Consider the following 22092-nt stretch of genomic DNA (forward strand, 5'->3'; position numbering starts at 1 on the left):
TTGACGACTTGTTCAACTCGAAAAGGACCGATGTAACGAGGTGCAAACTTCATGCTGGGAACTCTTAACCTCAGATTCTTTGTAGACAACCACACACGATCACCCACCTTGAGAGCAGGAACTGCCCTACGCTTCCAATCCGCAAACTTCTTGTACCTGAATGATGCTTTGAGCAAAGCCGCTCGCACATTCTTCCAGTTATTTGAAAACTGGGGTAAGGTGATATCCACTGCTGGTACCGAAGTCACTGGAAGTGGCTGGAATTCTGGAACTTTAGGGTGGAAACCATAGTTAATGAAGAATGGTGTTGAAGAAGATGAGGAATGATATTGGTTGTTATGGCTGAACTCGGCCCAGGGAAGGAGTTGAACCCAATCGTCTTGAGAGGAAGATACATAGATGCGGAGGAAGGCCTCCAAGTCCTGATTCACCCTCTCAGTTTGACCATTGGTCTGAGGATGGTAAGCTGTAGAAAACTTTAATTTGACTTGGAGGGCTTGACACAAACTTCGCCAGAACTTGGCTACAAATTGTACTCCTCTATCAGAGATGATCTCTTCAGGAAGACCGTGAAGTTGGAAGATTTCTTGAATGAATACTTGAGCCAACTTGGAAGCTGACGGAAGACCGGTGAGAGGAATGAAATGTGCCATCTTGGTGAACCGGTCAACTACCACCCAGATGGTATTAAACTTGTTGCACATAGGCAGGTCTGTAACAAAGTCCATCGACAAATGGGTCCATGGTCGAAGGGGAACGGATAATGGAACCAGTTGCCCCGCAGGCGACTGGCGGGATACTTTGTGTTGGGCACATTTTGGGCAAGATGCAATAAACTCCATGACGTCCTTCTTCAGAGTTGGCCACCAATAAGACCTAGAGATAAACTCAAGGGTTTTCTGAATGCCTGTATGTCCAGCGAAACGGGAAGCATGGGCCCAATGCATGAGCTTCTTCCTTAATACCGGTTTCACAAAGCTTTTCCCTGGTGGGGGCGTAGAGTCCATCCTTACCGTGGAGAATGCCAACGGATTAATAATAGGATGCTTGTCAGAAGACTCCGACTCATTTTCTTGCTCCCAAGAGCGGGAAAGGGCACCGGCCTTGCGATTCTGAGAGCCCGGACAGAACTGGAGTTTAAAGTCGAACCTGGAAAAGAAAAGTGCCCATCTGGCCTGACGAGGGTTAAGACATTGTGCGCCTTTCAAATATAAAAGATTCTTGTGGTCGGTGAGTATGGTAACTGAATGAGAAGCTCCTTCCAACAGGTATCTCCACTCCTCTAGAGCGAGTTTGATTGCCAGCAACTCCTGATCGCCAGTGGCATAGTTGCGCTCAGCTGGGGAGAACTTCCGGGAGAAGAAACTGCAAGGATGTAGATGACCATCTTTAGCTCTCTGAGATAACACCGCTCCTACTCCAACGGAGGAAGCATCCACCTCTAGGATGAAAGGAGTATCGATGTCAGGCTGTTTCAAGACTGGAGCAGAGATGAATTGTTGCTTTAAAAAGATGAAAAGCTTGCGTAGCTTCTTCAGACCACTTGGACGGATTAGCACCCATTCTGGTCAATGCCGTGATAGGTGCCACAATGGTGGAAAAGTCTCGTATAAACTTTCTGTAATAATTGGCGAATCCTAGAAACCTCTGGACCCCTTTGAGGGTTAAAGGTATCGGCCAATTCTGGATTGCTTGTATTTTCTCAGGATCCATCTCTAGTCCAGAACCGGACACAATGTAGCCTAGAAACGGAATGGATTTGACTTCAAAAACACACTTCTCTAATTTGCAATAGAGATGATTGACTCGGAGACGGGACAGAACCTCCTTTACACAGAAACGATGTTCCTCTAGATTATTGGCAAAGATGAGTATATCATCCAGATAAACCACGACATGGCAGTATAGGATGTCTCTGACGATCTCATTCACGAAATGCTGGAAGACAGCTGGAGCATTACTTAATCCGAAGGGCATGACGAGGTACTCATAATGTCCATCACGGGTGTTAAAGGCGGTCTTCCACTCGTCACCCTCTCGGATCCGGATGAGATTGTAGGCACCCCTCAAATCCAACTTTGTAAAGATGGTTGCTCCGCTGACTATCAAAGAGTTCTGTAATCAAGGGTAAAGGATATCGGTTCTTAACGGTAATGTCGTTCAAGCCTCTGCAGTCGATGCACGGCCGCAGGCCACCGTCTTTCTTCTTCACAAAGAAGAAACCTGTGCCTGCTGGAGAAGAAAAAGGTCGGATGAAACCCTTCGCCAGATTCTCCTTAATGTATTCTTCCATAGAGTGCGTCTCTGGAATGGACAGCGGATAAGTTCGGCCTCGAGGTGGAACCTTCCCTGGGATAAGATCGATTGGACAATCCCATTCTCTATGAGGAGGAAGGATGTCAGCAGAAGCTTTACTGAACACGTCCGTGTAGTCTCGATATGGAGGAGGTGGAACATCAGACGACCTAGAAGAGGAAGAACAAACAGGAAGAACTTTGGACAAACAGGTCTCAGCACAGGAGGGACCCCATGCTAGTATTTGCGTAGTCTTCCCATCAATCGATGGATTGTGAAGGCAAAGCCATGGAAGGCCCAAAACCACTGGATGTGTGGCTCTTGGAATCACTAAAAAAGAAATAAATTCTGAATGAAGAACTCCGACTTTCAGACGAACTGGTAGAGTCCTTAGAGAAATAACTGCATTGAAAATCTTACTGTCATCCACGGCAGTCAAGGAAATGGATGAAGGAAGTCTCTTGGTGGGTAGGGACCACCGTTTAACATATGCTTCAGTTATGAAATTCCCAGCTGCTCTGGAATCTAGGAGGGCAATAACGTTCCTATAGCGTTGAGCAATTTGACGCAAGACTGGGAGATTACAATCATGAGGAGATGGAGAGGAGAGCATTACTCCTAGCCGGCCCTCTCCTTGGCGAGCTAGGATTTGAAGTTTCCCGGACGCTTGGGACAAGCATTGATTGCGTGAGACGGAGCTGCACAGTAAAGACAGAGGGACTCGGAAAGACGTCTTCGGCGCTCAGCAGGAGATAGACGGGAACGACCAATTTGCATGGGCTCATCTTTGGACGGAGACGGTAGACGAGGAGGAGGAGCAGAAGATTTTGGAGTAGATGACCTTCCCCGCTCAGTTGCTCTTTCTCTGAACCGTAGATCAACTTTTGTGCATAATGAGATTAGCTCATCCAATTTAGAGGGTAAGTCTCTGGTAGCTAATTCGTCCTTGATGCGTTCTGATAAGCCATGCCAGAATGCAGCATACATGGCTTCGTCGTTCCATGCCAGTTCGGATGCCAGGATCTTGAACTGTAAAAGATACTGTCCCACAGTTCGCGTTCCTTGGCGTAAACAGAGAATCTCAGAAGAAGCTGAAGTTATTCGGCCTGGCTCGTCGAAGATGCGCCTAAATGTCATTACAAAGTCAGTATAGGAGGACAGCAGGGTATCGTACTTCTCCCATAAAGGTGATGCCCAGTCAAGGGCTGAGCCACTAAGGAGGGAAATAATATAGGCAATTTTAGTACGGTCACTGGGAAAACTGCCGGGTTGTAGCTCAAAGTGAATTTCACATTGAGAAATCCCCTGCAGAATCTTGGAGATCCATCAAACTTTGCTGGTGTTGGAGATGAAGACGTGGAGCAGAAATGGGCAAGGTGGGTGGGATTACAGCTGGTGTCACTGTGGTGGACGCACCGGATGCGCCAGATCCACGGAGAGTCGTTTGGATCCCGTCCAGCCGAGTAGAGAGATCCTGGAGACAGCGGATAATGTGGCCTTGTGCAGCCTCCTGGTGTTCGAGTCTGGCTGCCAGTTCTTGCATCGGCCTGGCCGCTTGATCCTGGTCTCCAGCTGGATTCATATGGTCAGTGCTTACTGTCACAACTGATGGTCTGGGCTGACAGGAGGAAGCCTCAGTTGTAGGGGCTGGGATAAACTTAAACCTGGGAGGTTTAATCAGACCCCTGGACATGTAAGTGTAATGAAGAAGGATCACCCGAAGGTGTGACCATGGCAACCAGGGTTTTAAAAGTCAATAAAAGATTTATTAACAAGTTCCGTATTTTACACAGCAGTGGTTAAAGAATGAACAGTGAAAAGATGGTACAGTTCCTGGATAACTATGAACTTGGCTGGAGCCACAGAGCACTGGTAGGATATGGATCTGATGTTAAAGTCCCATAGGTGGATTGTCCTTACCAGGCCTGTCTGTAGTAGTGAAGGTAGCCGAGGAACACGTCAGCAGATGTAGTTCTTGGAGCTGGATCACTGTAGCTAGAAGGACTGCTGTGTATGCTGGATGGGACCAGCTAGATGATGAAAACACGGAGTGGATGCTGGATGGAACCAGCCAGGTGATGAAGACATGGAGTGGATGCTGGATGGAACCAGCCAGGTGATGAAGACATGGAGTGGATGCTGGATGGAACCAGCCAGGTGATGAAGACACGGAGTGGATGCTGGATGGAACTTGGAAAGATGAACGGTGGTTACCGATGGTTTGTGGACACTGCTGGTATATAGGTACCCACTGGAACAACACCGGCACTTTAAGGAAAACTGGATACTGCTGAAAGCTGACCGCTGGAAGCAGATAGTTGGTAGCTGGAAGCTGGAGTAGTCACGGAGGACTGCAGAGTCAGGCTGCACCGCAGGATGGAAAGCAGGTGCGGGTCTCTAGTGGCTGCTGGTAACAGGAGCTGGAAACCTGGAGAAACAATCACAGGAGAGAGAGAGAGACTGGAACAAGGTTTGACAACCAAAGCACTGACGCCTTCCTGGCCCAGGCACAGGATACTTATACCTGCCGCAAGGCAGGCATTGGCTGGGCAATTATGCAGATTCCAGGAGCAGCGGATTGGAGGAAACTGAGGCATGTGACTGAAACCAATATGGCTGCGCCCATGTTAGCACTTGGAGCGAAAGTAGTTTGAGAAACCATGTGGAGATTCAGCAGTAATGGCGGCGCAGACCGCGGAGGGCAGGAGACGTCACACTGGTAACCACATGGATGACAGCGGGGATCGCGGCAGACATGAAACGCCACACTGACAATAACTGGAACCACAGGAGCGGCGGCAGAGGCCGCAGAGGCTGGAGACGCCAAACGTGATGCTGCTTGTGACAGCGTCTCAGAATGACAGGAGGGAGTTGTAGAACATGGACATCAGTAACACAGGTAAGATCCGGTCCTGGAACGCTGAGCCAGCCTCAGGAGACATCTAAATGGCAAATAATGGCGTCCAGATACCCGGATCATGACAGTGAAGCTGAACCACTAGTCAAGAACATAGGCCAGGGCCTCAGCCATTCCTTGTCACTCCGTGTCGTAAACGGCATTTTGGCAAGTTTACATTTCTCCTCAGACAATTTAAATTTATTTTTTTGGTTCTTTTCACTGTACTTTGGCTTTTTGGATTTTACATGCCCTCTACTATCACATTGGGCATCGGCCTTGGCAGACAATGTTGATGGCATTTCATTGTCTATGTCATGGCTAGTGGCAGCAGTTTCAGCACTAGGAGGAAGTGGTTCTTCTTGATCTTTCCCTTAATTATCCTCAACATTTTTGTTCTCCATTATTTTTTGGGAGTTATATGAGACAATGGGGGTAATTCCAAGTTGATCGCAGCAGGAATTTTTTTAGCAGTTGGCCAAAACCATGTGCACTGCAGGGGAGGCAGATTTAACAGGTGCAGAGAGAGTTAGCTTTGGGTGGGGTGTGTTCAATCTGCAATCTAATTTGCAGTGTAAAAATAAAGCAGCCAGTATTTACCCTGCACAGAAACAAAATAACCCACCCAAATCTAACTCTTTCTGCACATGTTATATCTGCCTCCCCTGCAGTGCACATGGTTTTGCCCAATTGCTAACAGAATTCTTGCTGCGATCAACTTGGAATTACCCCCAATATGCGGCACAGGAATGACTGATGAGACCTGGACACTACCACTGGTCTGATGCAGCTCAACAAGTTGTTGTTATAATTATTATTATACTGCAGCAGTGGACACACAGAAACATAGAAACATAGATAAGAACCACTTGGCCCATCTAGTCTGCCCATTTTTTTTATCCTTTAGGTAATCTCAACCCTTTTTGAACCTTAATTCTTTGTAAGGATATTCATATGCCTATCCCAAGCATGTTTAAATTGCTCTACAGTCTTAGCCTCTACCACCTCTGATGCGAGGCTATTCCACGTATCCACTACCCTTTCTGTGAAATAATTTTTCCTTAAATTTCCCCTGAACCTGCCTCCCTCCAGTTTCAGGGTATGTCCTCGAGTTCTAATACTTCTCTTCCTTTGAAGAATGTTTCCCTCCTGAACTTTGTTAAAACCTTTGGTATATTTGAAAGTTTCTATCATGTCCCCCCTTTCCCTTCTCTCCTCCCAACTATACATGTTAAGATCTTTTAGCCTTTCCGGGTAAGTTTTGTGATGTAGGCCATGCACCACTTTAGTTGCCCTTCTTTGTACACTCTCTAATGTATTTATATCCTTCTGGAGATATGGTCTCCGGAACTGGACACAGTATTCCAGATGAGGCCGCACCAATAACCTATACAGTGGCATTATTAATTCTCTTTTCCTGCTACTGATTCCTCTCCCTATGCAACCAAGCATCTGACTTGCCTCTCTCATTGCTTTGTTACATTGCTTTCCTGCCTTTAAGTCACTTGAAATAGTGACTCCTAAATCCCTTTCCTCCTCAGTAGTTTCCATTATAGTACCCTTAATACTATATTTAGCCTCTAGGTTTTTGAGACCCAAGTACATGATTTTGCATTTTTTAGCATTAAACTGTAGTTGCCATGTTCTTAACCATTTTTCAAGCCTAGCTAGGTCATCAATCATTTGTTTTACCCCTCCTGGTGTGTCTACCCTGTTGTATATCTTTGTATCATCTGCAAAAAGGCATACTTTCCCTTCAATACCATTTGCAATGTCACCAACAAAGATATTAAAGAGAACTGGTCCGAGTACAGATCCCTGGGGTACTCCACTGGTAACATTTCCCTCCATAGATTGCACTCCATTTACTACAACTGTCTGTTTCCTATCCTGCAACCAGGTTCTTATCCATTTAACTAGCGTATATTGTCACTGGAATGACTGATGAGACAGGACACTACCACTGGTCTGATGCAGCACAACAGGTTGTTATAATTATTATACTGCACCAGTGGACTTATAGCAGCAGCGTATATCGTCACTGGAATGACTTATGAGACAGGACACTACCACTGATCTGCACAACACAGCACCACTTTATACAGCTACACTGGATTTATAGCAGCAGAGAACACCAACACTGTGACTGACTGGACTGATGCAGCACAATACACTGACTACACTGGACTGGACAGCACAACACAGCACTACACTCGCCACCCCCACTTTCCCGCCCCCACACAGACACCGAACACTGAGGACACGTCCTCTCAATACACTCTCTGAGACTGGAGTGAAAATGGGCGCGACGCGCAGCTCCTTATATGGAATCCAGATCCTGCGAGAATCTGACAGCGGGATGACAACGTTTTGCCGCGTTCGGGTTTCCGAGTCAGGCGGGAAAACCTGAGCATGACTTGGATCCGGGCTCGGAAGGCAAAGTTCGGTAGGGTTCGGTTCTCTGAGAACCGAACCCACTCATCTCTAAACATTAATGGGCTTAAAAGTTTTTGTGGAATTAAGATTGTGAAAGGGAATTGGAGGACTCGCAATGTAGAGACCAACTTGACTAAATTAGAGATGAGACCAAGCGGTTTATTTGAGTTTATATAAATACTAATAAATTTGTTTGGTGTTGTTTTGTCCCTTTTTCCCTACTCTCTGAGTATAATGTTACTCTTATCGGTGCAGCATGAAAGGTGACACTAATTCTTTATATGGACTATGAAAAATACCTTCTAGGAGGTAAATATCCTCTTTGGAACCTGAGTCTGGATCTTAAAAATGGGACTTTGCATTTGTAACACCGGCAGAGATTCGTTCTGATAAATGATAGGTTCTTTTATTATTATGGCTATATATGTTTATATATTTATTTTTTATGCACTTTCTGTATAATTATTCATTGTAACATTCCCGTTGTATTAACGAGATATGGGATCATTGGGACCGGTATTATAATGAAACAGCTGCTATGGATCTATTTCATGATGTATGAATTTTTTTTAAATTAGGTTATAAAATGTCTGTTTATTTTTAAGGCATTACGGAGTATAATACCATAAATTTGTGGGGTTTGAGATATGTGATTATATTGTATATTCTGTTTATGCTCTGTTTTAGTCCTAATTTAGCACCCTGTCGGCATTGAAGAATATATTTTGTTATTATTACTAACAACCCTATAGTATTGATTGTAGGTGATGCCAACCTATCTAAATCAGGGAGGGTGCAATTAAGGGCATTCTTGAATGTTACTATGTTACGGACCCTGTGTTACATGATTGGTTAAAACCCATCATGTGATTATGGTCCGTCTGCGGACAAGTCCGCGTTGTAATGGGGTATTGTTATCCCTTCATTTTTATTCTTTTTCAACTATCCTTGTTGAGGTAGACATTAGGGAATAATAGTAATGTTTTAATAGTATATTAATACTTGGATTTAACTAATGCGGTATAGAGAGATTAATATACATACAGTATGGGTCACGTGATCAGAACTTTTTCAATCACGCCCCTAAAACTCTATACTGTTTTTAAATTTATATTTTTAATTTTCCCTTATACTGATTTAGTGGGATGGCGCATATATAAGTTGTATAAAGAATTTTCTTGAGTTTTGATACTGTAATGGTTCTTTGACTGGAGACACTATAATTTCTGGTAATTGGTCTGTCTAGTTAATTACAGACTTTTTGCCATGATGATACGGACCTGAAACAAACAACCAAATAATGTTTTATTTATGTATGTATTTTGTGATTATTTGTATAGGCTGTAATGGCAAGGAATAGCAACACCCGACCGTAGTCAGGCGTTTGTAATTAGTTTAGGAATAAAAGCCCATGCATAGGAAGAGGATGGCACATCTTGACAAAGGCGTGACAGCTCCCTGAAACACGTTGAAGCCGTCCTATGCTCTGGTTCCAGGATCTGGGGAAATCGGTGTTTCGGATACCATACACTTACCTGACTGCAGCCGGTTTGTGTTTATTGCGTGATTCCATCAGCCACGGATACCTGGTTCCTTGTGAAGTATATGAAGTCTTTGTGAAATATATGTACTGTTTTTGTACATTAAAAAAAACCTTTTTGTGGATACTTGCTTGCTGAACCTAATTTGGAGAAACCTCTGACTTAAAGTTGAGACGAGGGGAATAGGAAAAGATACCTCTATGAGAACGCGAGACAGAAAGTGAATGTAAGTGTTCACATTTGGGTAATGCTTGTTTAATAAACACTGGAAGTTCTTTCGGTGTAAAAGTTACCTTTATGAGCATGCTGGACAGGAATACTCTGTAAGTGTTCTGTCTAAGTGAGAGATAAAGCAGTGATAATTTAGAACTAAGTGGGACTGCTCTCTTCCTATTTTATTAGTGCTGCTGCTTTCTGGTTATTCTTTTATGTGTGTCAGTAGAATAATCATGCTGGATAGTAAACCTGATCCAACGAGAAATCGTCCGCTTAGAAGCAGGACACCCAACCTTGTTGGGATCATAAAGGATGAACAAAGCATCCGATTTTCTGTGACGGGAGGTTCTCATCACATAAATCTTCAAAGCCCTCACCACATCCAAGGTATTTGAGGTAATTGAGGAGTTAATAGCCACTGGCACCACAATAGGTTGGGTGATATGAAAAGCAGACACTAGCTCAGCCCTATCTTCATGGAAAATCAAATAGGGGCTCTTGCGGGACAATGCCCACAATTCAGACACACGTCTAGCAGATGCCAATGCCAACAGTGCGACTGCCTTCTAAGTAAAAAGCTTGACGTTCACCTCCTGCAAAGGTTCGAACCAATTCGATTGCAGGAACTGCAGCACCACATTAAGATCCCAAGGTGCCGTAGGAGGCACAAAGGGAGGTTGGATGTGCAGAACCCCTTTCAAGAAAGTCTGAACCTCAGGGAGGGCAGCCAATTGATTCTGGAAGAAAATGGACAAGTCCGAAATCTGGACTTTATTGGAGCCCATGCTTAGGCCCACATCCACACCAGCCTGCAGAAAGAGGAGAAACCATCTTTGTTGAAACTCCACCGTTGCATACTTCTTGGATTCACACCAAGACACATACTTTTTCCAAATCCAATGGTAATATTTAGACGTTACTCCCTTCCTAGCCTGTATCAGGGTAGGAATAACCTGTTTCAGAATGCCCTTCCGAACTAAGATGTGGCGTTCAACTTCCATGCCATCAAACATAGCCGCGGTAAGTCTTGATAGGCGAACGGCCCCTTTTGAAGAATGTCCTCGCGGAGAGGAAGAGGCCTTGGATCCTCCAGAAGTAACTCCAGAAGATCCGCGTACCAAGCCCTCCTTAGCCAGTCCGGAGCAATGAGGATAGCCATAACTATTGTTCTTATTAGTTTGAGAATTCTTTGGATGAGTGGAAGTGGAGGGAACACATACACTGAGTGGAACACCCACGGAGTTACCAGTGCGTCCATCGCTACTGCCTGTGGGTCTCTCAACCTGGAGCAGTACCTGGGAAGCTTCTTGTTGAGGCAAGAGACCATCATGTCTACCTGAGGTACACCCCAACAGCTTGTTACCTCCGTCAACACCTCCCGGTGGAGGCCCCATTCTCCTGGATGGAGATCTTGTCTGCTGAGGAAGTCTGCTTCCTAGTTGTCCACTCCCAGAATGAAGATTTCTGAAAGCACCACTGGCTGTTTTTCTGCCCAGAGGAGGATTGTTGTTACCTCTGACATTGCCGCTCTGCTCTTCATTCCGCCCTGTCGGTTTATGTAGGACACTGCTGTCACATTGTCCGACTGAACCTGAATGGCCTTATCTTGCAAAAGATGTGCCGCTTGTTGAAGGCCATTGTTTATGGCCCTTAGTTCAAGAATGTTTATCGGAAGGATGGATTCCAGACTTGACCACTTTCCTTGGAAAGTTTCCCCTTGGGTGACTGCTCCGCAACCTCTGAGACTTGACTCCGTGGTTAGATGGTTCCAATTCTGAATCCCGAACCTGCGGCCCGCGAGTAGGTGAGAAGTTTGCAGCCACCAGAGGAGTGAAATTCTGTCTTTCAGCGACAGGCGTATCCGCTGGTGCATGTGAAGATGTGATCCAGACCACTTGAGATCCAGTTGGACGGACCTCGCATGGAATCTTCAGTACTGAAGGGCCTCGTAGGAGGCTATCATCTTCTCCAGAAGGAGAACGCACTGATGAACCGATACCCGGGCTGGCTTCAGGACAACCTAAACCATTGATTGGATCATCAGCACTTTCTCTACCGGTAGAAATTCTCTCTGCACTTCCGTGTCGAGTATCAACCCCAGGAAGCGCAGTCTCCTTGTCGGTTCCAAATGTGGCTTCGGGAGGTTTAGGATCCACCCATGATCCTGGAGTAGTTGAGTTGAGAGAGCAATACTCTGCAACAACCTCTCCCTGGAAGACACTTTTTATCAGGTGATCGTCCAGATATGGAATTATGTTCACTCCCTGCTTGCGGAGGAGTAACATCATCTCTGCCATGACCTTGGTGAACACTCTCGGTGGAAAGGCCAAACGGCAGCGATTGGAACGGATAGTGACAATCCAGTAGTACAAATCTGAGATAAGCCTGGAGAGGCGGCAGAATCGGAATGTGAAGGTACGCATCCTTAATATCCAGGGATACTAGGAATTCCCCTTCCTCCAGACCTAATATCACCACTCTCAGAGATTCCATCTTGGATTTGAATTTCCTTAAGTAGGGGTTCAATGATTTTAGGTTTAAAATCGGCCTTACCAAACCATCCGGTTTCGGCACCACAAACAGGTTGGAATAATAAAACCCTGTGGTGTAGGGTAGGTGGAACTGGGACAATAACATCTGTTTTGACCAATTTTTGAATGGCTTCCTGTAGGATAGCACTTTCTGTCAGCGAAACTGGTAAGCCTGATTTGAACAATCTGTAAGGTGGGAGTTCCTGACACTCCAGGCTGTAGTCCTGGGTAACAATTTTCGTCACCCAGGGGTTTAGGCCTGATGACGCCTAGATGTGACTGAAATTTTGAAGTCTTGCTCCTACCTGCCCGATCCCAAGGCTGGGAAGTCCACCGTCATGCTGACGAGTTGGAGGAGATAGAACCTGGTTTCTGTTCCTGAGAACCTGTTGGTGCAGGTTTTCTGGATTTTCCCGACCACCCATAAAGAAGGTGGAAGGGAATTTGGATTTTTTGCATTTTGTGGTCATAAAAGACTGCAGTGTGGATGTAGGAATAGATTTCCTAGTCGGTGGAGCTGCTGAGGGGAGAAAGGTTGACTTACCCACAGTTGCAGTGGAAATCCACGCATCCAATGCGTCCCCAAACAGAGACTGACCTGTGAAGGATAGGTTCTCCACACTTTTCTTGGATTCTGCATCCGCAGTCCATTGGCGTAGCCAGAGTCCTATGCATGCTGATACCGCCATGGAAGTAGTCCTTGTATTCAGCATTCGAAGGTCTTTAATGGCCTCCACCATGAACCCAGCAGAATCCTGTATGTAACGCAAAAATAAATCAATGTCACACCTATCCATAGAATCTAAGTCCTCTAGTAATGTCCCTGACCACTTTACTATGGCTTTAGAAATCCACGCACAAGAAATAGTGGGTCTTAAAGCCATGCCTGTAGCAGTGTATATAGATATGAGCGTAGTCTCAAGCTTGAGGTCAGCCGGTTCCTTTAGGGCGGTTGAACCAGGGATAGGTAAAACCACCTTGTTATACAAATTAGATACAGAAACATCTACTATAGGTGGTGTTTCCCATTTTTTCCTATCCTCTTCAGGGAAAGGAAAAGCAATGAGAATTCTTTTAGGGATCTGGAATTTTTTCTCTCTCTTTTCAAATAAAGAGTTCAGCTCTTTAGAAGCATGGAATGTGAGAGAGGATTTCTTATTTTCTGTAAAATAAGATTCCTCTTCCGGCTCAAATACCTTTTCAGTAATATGCAAAACATCCCTAATAGCTTCAATCATCAACTGCACCCCCATATCAAGGGATGCATCCTTCCCCTACATATCCCCATCACCGTCCCCTGTATCAGAGTCGGTATCAGTGTCATCTTGCATTATTTGGGCAAGTGTACATTTCTTAGGGTATGTAGGTAACTCCTCTACAAACTTCCTCAAAAACTGAGTTTCTTTCTCATTATGTGACATCCTAGATGAAATCTGTGATATCATTCACCTTAAAAAATCCACCCATGGGGGCTCGGATTTGACAGGTTGGGAAAGCACATTGCAGTCCAGAGTACATGGGATAGACTCTTCAGGAGAAGATACACACACTGCAGCACAAGATACAGAGCCCTTAATAAATGCACATACACTCACACACAGGAAAAATGTCAGACAGTTTCCCCAGAGTACCTTCAGAGAGTGACAGAGTATAAGGAGCCAGCCACACAGCGTCCCAGTAGGCAGTTAATAGAATAAACGGCTGGTGCTGACTGAATAACCTTAATAGGATAAACAGTTATTATAACACTCTCCCCCGTCTATAACACCCTGGTACCGCAGAGGTATGCTGGAGTTATGAGGAGGGCAGCGCTCCCTGTCAGCGTCCCATCTGTGTGATCTGCAGGGAGAAAATGGCGGGGAGAGCTGGGTCCGCTGAGAAGCCCCACGCCCTGTAATGGCGCATCTTCTCGTACTTAATGGATTATACTGGCCTGAGGTTTTGTGCTGCTAACAGCGGGATTAGCCCGTTAGCATAGTTGACCAGTATGTGCACTGGCCCAGGATGCCCCTCACAGCGCCATACACCAAGTGCCGCTGAGCCTTCCTGAGCGCAGCCTGTCAGAGCTGCACTCCCACCCTTGTGCCACCATTTCCGCCGGCGACCCGCTTCCCGGGCCACCGGCATCATACTCACCACTCTTCTTTCTTCTGGCTCTGTTAGGTGGCGGCCGTGCTGCCGGGAGTGAACGGTCGCCTCGTGGGCTTGCAATCAGCACCCTCCGGAGCTCAGTGTCCTGTCAGCTGAGATAGAGAACCATTAACTTCTAAAGTTGGTTCCTACTCCCCACCTAAGTCCCACGAAGCAGGAAGGCTGTTGCCAGCAGCCTGCCTGTACCTAACAATGCTTAGAAAAATAATAAAACTAGAAAAACTCCTAGGTGCTCCCCTAGCTGTGATAGGCTTCTCCGGGCACATTTTCTAAACTGAGTTTGGTAGGAGGGGCATAGAAGGAGGGGCCAGCCCACACTATTAAACTCTTAAAGTGCCAGTGGCTTCCAAAGGACCTGTCTATACTCCATGGTACTAAATGGAACCCCAGCATTCTCTAGGACATAAGAGAAATTGGGTTTACTCTACCATGTCAAAGGCGAAAACCATGAACAACAATAAGTGGGTGAGTGGATGGACACTCACCGGTGTTTAAGAACTTGCACATTCAAGTATGAAGCACTGTTATCTTGTCCTCTGGTAGGAAAAATCCTCTGGACCTGAGAATCTAGGATTACTCCTAGAAGTAACATCCCTTGAGAAGGAGACAGGGAGGCCTTCTTCCAATTGATAATCCAGCCATATGCCTGCAGGTAGGTAATGGTCAGATGCTTTTGTAGGACCTCAGGAGATTGTCCTAAAATCAGTAGGACTTAGGTAAGGAAGAATTCAGACTCCCTGACGTCTAAGATGTGCAACCCTGACTGCCATTTTGGTAAAGACCCGAGGGGCCAGGCCAAATGGAAGTGCTTGAAGTTGATAATGCTGATGGAGGATAGCAAAACTCATGTATCACTGTTGGAAGTAATAGGCACATGTAGGTACAGTATGCATCCTGAATATCCAGGGAGGTCATAAATCCCCAGACTCCATTGCCAGGATAATGGAGCAGAGGATTTTCCCTGCAACACCTGAGCACCTACATAAGCTTGTTGTGTGCCTTGAGGTTGAGTAGCGGAGAGTTTGTCATATGACTTTGCAGCCGGATGTCTGGTAGCCCAAGATTGCTTGAAGCGCGGTTTGCTTGGGCGAGCTGCCGTGGAGGTTGTAGACCCTTTAGAAGCAAGCACTCCTGTATCCCAAGCTGCTTCCCCATTATGGGAGATGTGGAATAGTTGTTCCCTAGCAGCATCTGATGGGAGGTGTCTTCAAGCGCATCCACCCAGCCTTAAATAACTTTAGCTACATAGGAACAGTAGTAATTAAGGTTGAAAAGAGGGAATTTGCACATCGTGTTCAACCTGTATTAAGTTGTGATGAATCTTCACACCCGTTGAGTAATGTTTTATGACTAGTTAACTACTATAACTCATATAACCCCCAGATTAACCATTTTGATATTTTAAATATTATAACCTTGGATATCATTTTCATTCAGAAATGTATCCATTCCTTTTTTAAATCCATTTACAGAGTCCGCCATTACAACCTTCTCTGGCAGGGAATTCCACATTCCAATTGCCCTGACAGGGAAGAACCCTTTCCTCCGTTGCGTTCGGAACTTTCTCTCCTCCAGCCGCAGCGAGTGCCCACGTGTCCTAAACTGTGTTCTATTAATAAATAATTCCTCTGATAACTCTTTGTAATGCCCCTTTACATATTTGAAGATATTAATAATATCCCCTCTTAGATGCCTTTTTTATAGTGTATACATATGCAACCTAGTAAGCCTTTCCTCATAATCCAGTCCCACTAGGCCTTTAATCAATTTAATAGCTCGCCTTTAGACCCTTTCGAGTTCACCGATATCTTTTTTATACAGTGGTGCCCAAAACTGAACACAATATTCCAGGTGCGGACGTACCAATTCTTTATACAGCGGCAGGATTACATCCGAGTCCCTTGACTCAATTACCAGTTTTATGCACGCTAGCACCTTACTTGCCTTCATTACTGCGCTTTGACATTGTGTATGGTTATTAAGAGGAAACTGTGTATCTGCCCACTCAAGAGACAGTATTAATCTGAGTGAATGTATATGATTCATCACCATACGTTCACTCCCAGGGACCCCTATTCAATATTAAACACAATGTTGATTTTATTAGGAGGTGCAGTCAACTATAGTATATCAGAACTAGAATGTGGAAGAAGAAAAAGAAGGAAATCTGTATTGTCGATGCACTGGAAGAAACAAATTCTAAAATATAGACTTTATTAGATATGTATTAAAATGTGATTATAATTAATTTATTTTCCCAGACTACAGTGAAACATAGAAGTTAAAATCACAGACTAACAAATTAGTGAATCTAAACAAAAGATTGAAAAAATGTGAATAAAGAGTTTAAAAAGCGTGTCCATGTGTGTTTGTAAGTGTATTCTTATACTCAGGGTTGCTATATTGGTATAGATACAGTCAACATTGCTGCATCCATCCAATATTATTCGACCAATGTCAGTATCTATAGTATCGATACCCACTATTCTGAATTCCAAATCTTGAGGATCATATGTAATGTAGGATCTCCAAATGAAGTTTACTTTGATTTATTAACAATTTTGGTGGCTATGGGTCATCTATAGATGTATTCCCAGATCTGATTCCATCTGAAAACAGATCTCACATTGGCTATTGGTGTTATTAGAAGATTTATTTATGCATGTGGATAAGTTGCTTTAAGGGGTATAGCAATCCCCGCTTACATAAAGAGCAACTGACATATACAGTAATGTTGTTCAATTACATAATATCCAACTCTGTTACGCACATTTAGGAAGTGCTGCTTATATTAGGGATGTTACAACCCCAGTTATACTAGAAAGCAGGCCGCTAATAAATACGGCTCATATTCTTATGCATCAGTTATTCCACAGCTGAGGGTTATGCATGCCTTCAATTGTCACTGTGTATCTCCTATCTATATAATTCCAGAATAGGTTCACCTATAATGTAGGCTTCCATATAGTATAGGCTTCCATATATCGTAACAGTTTAGAACTCACTGTTATGCCATTAAAGGGAAATTCCTTATTTGGTTGGCTAACAGTGCAAGTGCAATACAGGTTGAGTCTCCCTTATCCAAAATGCTCGGGACCAGGGGTATTTTGGATATGGGATTTTTCCGTATTTTGGAATAATTGCATACCATAATGAGATATCATGGTGATGGGACCTGAATCTAAGCACAGAATGCATTTATGTTACATATACACCTTATACACACAGCCTGAAGGTCATTTTAGCCAATATTTTTTATAACTTTGTGCACTAAACAAAGTGTGTGTACATTCACACAATTCATTTTTGTTTCATATACACCTTATACACACAGCCTGAAGGTCATTTAATACAATATTTTTAATAACTTTGTGTATTAAACAAAGTTTGTGTACATTGAGCCATCAGAAAACAAAGGTTTCACTATCTCACTCTCACTCCAAAAAGTCCGTATTTCGGAATATTCCGTATTTCGGAATATTTGGATATGGGATACTCAACCTGTAATATTTATACTGTATAGCAGTCTCAATTTTTAAATAAGGTAATCCACATGCATAGTAATCTTATATAGCTCTATAAGGAATAGTTCCTATTTCATTTAGATACCAGTGTGAGTCAGATAAAGGGTTCTTATCTTAATACGAAGTAACCCATATACATATTTGATAGTCCTAATTTTATTGGACTCCGAATGCTAAAAAGATAACTTGACTATTATCATATATATATATATATATATATATATATATATATATATATATATATATATATATATATATGGAGTATTCGACCTGTAGAGGGATCTTTTTCATATTTTATTTATTAATATATATTTTTATTTTTTTTATATATATTTTAGTTCAAATATTTATTATGGGATGGGATTATATATTCAGATTTTCAGTATTCCCTAAGATATACTGTAAATTATATGTTTTTGCTGATAGTTATTCTACATTGCACATTACCACAATAATAAATAGATATTGATAGGGTTTATGAACTTCACACACACTGTATTAATGGTAGCTGCTTCAAGTTCCTTAGAACCTGTGTTTGTCTGTTAGCTTTTAAATATTGGCTTCTTTGCTACAATGTATGACTCTCAGTGTATCCTATTCAGAGCATGCAGCTGCTATGCCCCTGAATGTTACCAATTGTTGCAATGTAACAGTGTTGATACTGTTTCTATTACAGCCACTCTATTGCCTGTATATGTTACAGTGGTGTGAAAGCACCTTAATATTCACAGCGCTTTGATATATACAGCCACAAATGCAGAGTCTAAAGTCTGTGATATAATAATAATAATAATAATAATAATAATTTTATTTATATAGCGCTCTTTGTCCAACAGGACTCAAGGCACTTTACAGATATCAAAAACAATGCACATGATACAGAGGATTTAAGTAATACAATAATAGATAAGCCACACAGACATAAAAGAAAACCTTAAGCACACAGAAAGCATAATGCAGGATTGGTGTAGGCATTTTGGGTAATAACTTCCAAGGGTTGTGTATTCCACCCTCACAAGGTACCAGGTGCGGGAGCCATCTTGGACGCTCAGTGTAGGATTACCCAGGGTGGAATAGTCCACCCCTAGAAGAGATGACACAAAATGGGGGTGATTTCAGAGTCCTACAGTTCAGATAAGGGTTCCATCAAAACCATCAGGCCTATGTATTTTTCATCCCATCCACAAGTGTACCATATGGGGCAGCCATGTTGGGCACACTTTGAAGGTTACACTGTGGGAGGTGAGCCATACAAGGGCCAAGTTCATATATGGGAAAACTAATGCATATGTAGTAGTATGATGTGCCCTGCATGTAGGGCACAATGGAAAGGTGTGCAATCAGTGGAGGTAAACATTACAGGAAAATCACATGGTGGGGTGGAAGTGAGCAATGGAAAAAAAACACAATAGCAGGCAACTAGTGGCAGAAGTAGGAATGGGATAACATTTTGATGAGATCTTAGTACGGGTGGGTAGGAGAATGTGGGGGACATACTCAATACTCAGAAGCAATGGGGATGTCCCTGCTGAGACTGGTCCTGGTGCTGTGCCCCCACAGTTCCCTGTTCATCTTGATGGTTAGGCCAAGGGACAGACTTGATGTTCTCAGCCAGAGAAGTGGTAAGCCTGACCTTGGTGTTCTCATTTTAGAGGTGAGGAGAGGCCACATAAAGTTCCAGAGTTTTTTGGTTGTAATGCAGTTCTTCTGTTATCTTGTTAGTTTGTTTGCCTTCTGTTTTCCTTCGGTTTAACACAGGTATAACACTGCTGTTGTTTTTAGCTGCCACTTGATAACTAGCCACTGCATAAAATAGCCACTGCGGCGTCCTAATAGGCCTGGTGTCCTATGCTATACTGAATAAATAGGTCTACAAACACGTGTCCTTTCTGATTACAACCACCTACCCCACACAGCAACCCTCCACCAAAAGGTGTTAATCAACTACCAAATGTGAGGTTTGTAAACCCCAGTCAATCACTATAAATTTTTGGACACTACAGATATTAATCCACTTAAAAAAAAATTCTAAACATGCAATGTAATGTGCAATGGTCTGCAATAATTACCAAATAGATATTTACTAAGAGAGTAGCAATGGTCTGCAATAATTACCAAATAGATCTTTACTAAAAGAGTAGCAATGGTCTACTATAATTACCAAATAGATCTTTACTAAGAGAGTAGCAATGGTCTGCAATAATTACCTGTTGACGAGAAGGAGAGACAGGAGTCAATTTTGAACATCAGTTGAAGATGTAACTAATGATATACAGGTATAACACTGCTGTTGTTTTTAGCTGCCACTTGATAACTAGCCACTTCATAAAATAGCCACTGCAGCATCCTAGTAGGCCTGGCATCCTATGCTATACTGAATAAATAAGTCTACAAATACATGTCCTTTCTGATTACAACCCCCTCCCCCACACAGCAACCCTCCACCAAAAGGTGTTAATCAACTACCAAATGTGAGGTTTGTAAACCCCAGTCAATCACTATAATTTTTTCCACACTACAGATATTAATCCACTTAAAACAAATTTCTAAACATGCAATCTAATGTGCAATGGTCTGCAATGATTACCAAATAGATCTTTATTAAGAGAGTAGCAATGGTCTGCAAAAATTACCTGTTGATGAGAAGGATAGACAGAAGTCAATTTTGAATATCAGTTGAAGATGTAACTAATGATATACAGGTATAACACTGCTGTTGTTTTTAGCTGCCACTTGATAAAAAGCCATTTCATAAAATAGCCACTGCAGCGTCCTAATAGGCCTGGCATCCTATGGTATACTGAATAAATAAGTCTAAAAACACATGTCCTTTCTGATTATAACCCCCTCCCCCACACACCAACCCTCCACCAAAAGGTGTTAATCAACTACTAAATGTGAGGTTTGTAAACCCAGTCAATCACTATACATTTTTGCACACTACAGATATTAATCCACTTAAAACTATTTTCTAAAAATTGCAATGTAATGTGCAATGGTCTGCAATAATTACCAAATAGATATTTACTAAGAGAGTAGCAATGGTCTGCAATAATTACCAAATAGATCTTTACTAAGAGAGAAGCAATGGTCTGCAATAATTACCTGTTGATGAGAAGGAGAGACAGGAGTCAATTTTGAATATCAGTTGAGGATGTAACTAATGATATACAGGTATAACACTGCTGCTGTTTTTAGCTGCCACTTGATATCTAGCCACTTCATAAAATAGCCACTGCAGCGTCCTAATAGGACTGTCGTCCTATGCTACACTGAATAAGTTAGTCTACAAACACATGTCCTTTCTGATTACAACCCCCTCCCCCACAAAGCAACCCTCCACCAAAAGGTGTTAATCAACTACCAAATGTGAGGTTTGTAAACCCCAGTCAATCACTATTAATTTGTGCACACTACTGATATTAATCCACGTAGAACAATTTTCTAAAAATTGCAATGTAATGTGCAATGGTCTGCAATAATTACCAAATAGATCTTTATTAAGAGAGTAGCAATGGTCTGCAATAATTACCAAATAGAGCTTTAATAAAAGAGTAGCAATGGTCTGTAATAATTACCAAATAGATCTTTACCAAGAGAGTAGCAATAGTTTGCAATAATAACCAAATAGATATTTACTAAAAGAGTAGCAATGGTCTGCAATAATTACCAAATAGATCTTTACTAAAAGAGTAGCAATGGTCTGCAATAATTACCAAATAGATTTTTACTAAGAGAGTAGCAATGGTCTGCTATAATTACCAAATAGATCTTTACTAAGAGAGTAACAATGGTCTGAAATAATTACCTGTCGACGAGAAGGAGAGACAGGTGTCAATTTTGAACATCAGTTGAAGATGTAACTAATGATATACAGGTATAACACTGCTGTTGCTTTTATCTGCCACTTGATAACTAGCCACTTCATAAAATAGCAACTGCAGCGTCCTAATAGGCCTGTCGTCCTGTGCTATACTGAATAAATAAGTCTACAAATACATGTCCTTTCTGATTACAACCTCCTCCCCCACACAGCAACCCTCCACCAAAAGGTGTTAATCAACTACCAAATGTGAGGTTTGTAAACCCCAGTCAATCACTATACATTTTTGCACACTACAGATATTAATCTACTTAAAACAATTTTCTAAACATGCAATGTAATGTGCAATGGTCTGCAATAATTACCAAATAGATCTTTACTAAGAGAGTAGCAATGGTCTGCAATAATTACCAAATAGATCTTTACTAAAAGAGTAGCAATGGTCTACAATAATTACCAAATAGATATTTACTAAGAGAGTAGCAATGTCTGCAATAATTACCAAATAGATCTTTACTAAGAGAGTAGCAATGGTCTGCAATATTTACCAAATAGATCTTTACTAATAGAGTAGCAATGGTCTGCAATAATTACCAAATAGATCTTTACTAAGAGATTAGCAATGGTCTGCAATAATTACCTGTTGATGAGAAGGAGAGACAGGAGTCAATTTTGAACA

This window comes from Pseudophryne corroboree, chromosome 8 (assembly GCF_028390025.1).
Source record: "Pseudophryne corroboree isolate aPseCor3 chromosome 8, aPseCor3.hap2, whole genome shotgun sequence".
Taxonomy (NCBI): Eukaryota; Metazoa; Chordata; class Amphibia; order Anura; family Myobatrachidae; genus Pseudophryne; species Pseudophryne corroboree.